General features: G+C 35.7%; 1 long non-coding RNA gene across 1 annotated transcript; it reads right to left on the bottom strand.

Annotated features, from left to right (window-relative positions):
* Positions 1–2,436: 2,436 nt before the first annotated feature.
* LOC142641519 (uncharacterized) lies at positions 2,437–4,895 on the bottom strand. Its single transcript, XR_012845419.1, has 2 exons — positions 4,750–4,895; positions 2,437–2,902 (listed from the first exon to the last, which is right to left on the bottom strand). It is a non-coding gene; the product is annotated as an uncharacterized LOC142641519 (long non-coding RNA).

Genomic DNA, 4,895 nt, shown 5'->3' with positions numbered 1-4,895 from the left:
TTCAAACGCGAGTACTAATCTGGATTCCCATCGCTTCTTACCAGACAATCCAGACTGGTACAAAATTGCATATCCAGATTGGTACTCGAGTAACGTGAACACTAGATGGAACAATGAAACTTTAAAGAACCTAGTATGGAGGGCAGCAAGTGCAACCCAGGAGCGAAAGTTCAATGCCACCTTCGATTTAATTGAGAATGTGAACCGGGATGCGCACCAATATCTGAAGGATGTGCCCAAAGAGAAATGGGCTCTAACTTTTGACGAGGGTTACCGTTATGGGACGATGACTACAAACGTCTCCGAGTGCTTCAATGGTGTTCTAAAGGGTGCTCGTAGCCTGCCCATTACAGCAATGGTGAAATACACATGGTTCAAACTGAATGCTTATTTCGATGATCGTCGCAATAAGAGCATAGAGCAAGCTTGAATTCGGGGAAAAAATGGTGTAAATTTGCCTTGGATATCTTCATTATAAATAAGGAGAATGCAGAGCATCTAAGGGTGACAAGATTGAGTGCGCAACAACAGTCATATCAAGTAGATACACCGCATAATCCAGGGACTGCTGGACATGGGGATCACACACATGGAGTTAATTTGTTGCATAGAACTTGCACATGTCAGAAATGGAAATTGTATAAGATACCATATTCACATGTCATTGCAGTTTGTATTAGGTATTGACATGATGCAGAGCAGTACATTGACCAATGCTATAGCGTGGACGCATTGTTTCGGAGCTATGCTCCCGTTTTCCCTGTCTTGAAAGATAGATTATCATGGCCAGATCCTAAAGAAACTCGAAGGGTCCTCCCTAACCCCCAATTGATTCGAGAGAAAGGTCGCCCTGTCTCAACACAAATCAGGAATGAGATGGACGAGGGCGGGAATCGGCCTAGAACCACACCATGGAAGGAGGGGGGGAGGAAGGTGCAATGCGGGTTGTGTGACCAAGAGGGGCATAACAGAAGAACATGCCCTAAGCGGAACGAGGCCTCGGTGAGTGGTGGTCTCGTACACTAGGTACGCTAAGTTTGAACCGTGGCATCCTTCTATATTATGTCATTAACTCATAGCATTATAATCATGTTGTGAAGGTTTCAAGGAAGGGAATATTGCATGTTGTGGAATTGGTCCATACAAAGGAATAAATAGTCGTGGAGGGAAGAGATCGAGCTAAAGAGTATGAATTATGTGAGAATGCTAGTGAATATTTGTTAGTTGACACCGGTCATCTTTCCGAAAAGGCCTACCAAAGAATTCGGCAGCAAATGTGGAGTGGAACTCTCAATGTCACAGGACCTTACAATCTTAAAGAATTGTTTGAATGTTGTGTAAGAGTGGTTACTTATTTTGAGTGTTGTGTAATTATGTTATTGTTTGAATGGGCTCATTCCTTTTGTAATGTAATTGCCGTGAAATTTCTCTCTTTTGTTCGACATGGCATTCAAATGCCCGCACTTGTTGAGAAGTTTAAATTTTAGTTTTTTCATTTGTGATAGATATCAAATCGGTTGTTCATAGTTACATTCCTTACTGGTGCCAAAAGCAGAAAATGCCAGGTGCAAATAATGAGAATATAAAGGAGCAGGAGCTTACTGGGCAAATTTGGGAAAATCCAGATTAGTACTCGAGTTTCAAGAACTCGGGTACTCTTCAAGTTACTCGAGTTTAATAAACTCGAGTACCAGTCTGGATATGCAATTTTGAACCAGTCTGGATTGTGTGGGAATCCAGATTAGTACTCGTGTTTAAAAAACTCGGGCACCATTCAAAGTACTCGAGTCTCTTGAGCTCGAGTATCAGTCTGGATTATTCCATCCCATGGCGGTGTACAATCCAGATTGGTACCCGAGTTCTCTAAACTCAGGTAACATATCGTACAGAACTCGAGTCTCTTGAACTCGAGTACTAGGTGAATTTTTTTTAAAAAAAAAATAGATATTCCACGCTGGCATGCCACGGTGGAGGTGTAACATCCAGTACTCGAGTTCTCCAAACTCGAGTACTTGAAAAAGTGGTACATTCCCAATTAGTTCCGAAACAGTGTTTTCTGCCTAAATATTTTTAAAAATGATGGTATTGGGCCGATTTGGCCCTGAAATTTGAGCCAAGGTGGAATAAGGGGGTTCCAAGTATTGGCTGGGATGAGACCGACCTCATAACATTGATTTACATCATTCACACTAGGAGGACAAAACAAGAAAAGTTAAAATGCTTAATGATGTCACACAAAAAGATAAAATTAAAAGTTAAATAAGTTCATTTTATCTATTTACATTGTTCACAGTAAATTAAGAATTTGAAAAGTTGAATTCAACTTTGCAGTTTCATTCCCATTTATTTTCATCATTTACTTTGGGTGGAAAAAACAAGAACAGTTATAAAGTTTAATAAAAAGAAGACAAGGAAATAGAGACAAAACAAGAAGAAGAAGAAGGCCACATGACTTGATATATCAATATGACAGTGGATGGAGATACTCACACATGGGTCCGGATCCCCTCCCATTTAAAACTCTCTCATTTTAATTTAAATGCCTAACATGTAGCAGACAAACAATCCAAGGGTTAAAAAAAGCCCACGTCATATTAATTCCGACATCCCATTGGAAAGACCCACTCCAGAAATCCATAACACATATTGATTTAATTTTCTGCAACCATTTTCTAACAATACAAAAAAGGAAAAAGAAAAAAGCAAAAAGAAAAAAAAAAAAGTCATTGGCAACCCATTAATCACACAGCACCTAACCCATATTCATTCAACACATATCCGCAAACTCCAAAGAAATCCAACCCAAACCTAGCAGAAGGACCTCCTTGTTTAGTTTTGCGTTGCCACCAAACTGACTCTTGATGCTCTCAGTTGTGACTCCCACTGTCGCTTATGTCACTCTCTGAACCCAAAAGTGCGCAAAGTATGAGAAAAACATCTCAAAAGTGCTTGTAGATTTTTTCTTTTTGACAAATAAATCCAAATGATCTATACCAAGTACTAAAACCAAGAATATTCATAATAATTTCATTAAAGATACTTTAAAAGTAAGTCAGAACTCTATGCAATAATTACAAGGACCATTAACCACAAAAGAATGGAGGTCTGAATAAATAATTACACATCATTAACTTGTCCCATCAGTAAAAATAAAAGTTATAACCACTATTAGATACAAAAGAATGAGTCAAGCCAACTCTAGGATATACATTATGTAAATATCTCCATCACAAAAGTTCAGTATCCATCAGTAGTTAGTCTAATTACCGCTAGCCACAAAAACTTGTCTCAAAATTATCATTGCCTACTTTCAAAAAGTTTGTAAAAGAATGGGTATGAGACAAAACTCAGTAAGTAGCATAATTAATGGGGGTGGGGGAAATGCAAGTTTCATGATGATGAACAGTTTACAAAGCATGTTTTAATTTAGGAAATTTCTAATTGAACACTGCAAGATCATTTTCAATAATAATATGACAAAAATGATTAAATAATGAAACCCAAAATTTCTCAAAATGAATACCGTAAAACTATATACTATAATCTGTGAGTACTAAAAATATAATTCCAAAGCCATAAAATCCAACATAGATAAATTATTAGAAATATATCACACTAACACATAGACCGTTTATATCCAGGTAGTTTGAAACACATAGACAGTTTATACCACACTAACAAATTATATGTACTTTGAAACACATAGTTTATATCTAGGTAATTTCAAAAAAACCTTGAACAATCAAAACTTTCATAAAGTTTGTAAAGATTTCAACTTCATTCTTTGTCCAAAAAGATTTTCTATCAATTTTCCAAATAATACAAGTTAAGATAAAACATCTTTAGTATTTCTAAATAATATCACAAACCTTGAAATCCATTATCACGGGAGTTCAAATATGCTTTTCTTTTCCATGCCAAATATTCATGCATTTTTCCATATGCAATATTAAACATGATGTGCTTTCATATATAGTAGGGTCGCAACACAGCACTTTTTAAGAAAACATAGTTTCACAAATAATTTTTAAAAATGTGTTTGACTCAAAAACAATGTTTATGCAATATGGTAATTTTCCAAAAATTCCATTAAAAAACTACTTACCTTGTAACTCGCAAAAAACCTAATTCTCCAAACTCCAAAGGAGATTAGTTAGAACCTAAAAAATATCAAGCAAACCTATCATAATAAGCATAAAACTTGAAATTTTCTCTAGCTACAAATTAGGGATTGCCAAATAAGCAATTGATTAGGCAAGCCTAGTATTTAACCTCATCAATAATGTATTCCATTTCCAAAGTTTCTCAAAAAATTAATTTACAAGGCATAAACTCCAATTTATACTCATAAATCATTCAAGGTATTATCTCTAACATCAAAACCTCAACATATTATAAGTACTTTTCACAATATTTACACCACATCAACAAGAGACCCATAATATCAAAAATCATAATCTCCTCCAAAACAAACAATTTGAATTTTTAACTAGCTCCAAATAATCAATAAAAATTATATTCACCATCTGTTTCACATTAAAAAGCCAAAAACTCTCAAATCTTCACCACTTAGATAGCCACCATTATAAAAACTATAAACCCGCTCATCAAATAAATCCACCAAGACAAAACCAATACATATAAACACATAAATATTACTTTCAAACATATGAATATCATTATCAAAGATTAGATTAAAATAACCTCAGTCAAATGCATAAAACCCACCAAAAGATTAGAAATCTTTACCTCAAATAAAAGGGATGAAAATGCTTAAAGATTCCTAAAGATTTTTCGGTGATCTTGCCAGAAAAATGATGGTGAATATGGTGGTGTGGAGTGGGTCCTGTGGGAGAGTGAGGGAGTGTGAGAGAGGGGTGTGTGTGTTTAAGTGA

Source organism: Castanea sativa, chromosome 6 (genome assembly GCF_040712315.1).
Source record: "Castanea sativa cultivar Marrone di Chiusa Pesio chromosome 6, ASM4071231v1".
NCBI classification, from domain to species: domain Eukaryota; kingdom Viridiplantae; phylum Streptophyta; class Magnoliopsida; order Fagales; family Fagaceae; genus Castanea; species Castanea sativa.
The sequence above is the reverse complement of the archived record's forward strand: the minus strand, read 5'-3'. Positions and strand labels throughout refer to the sequence as shown.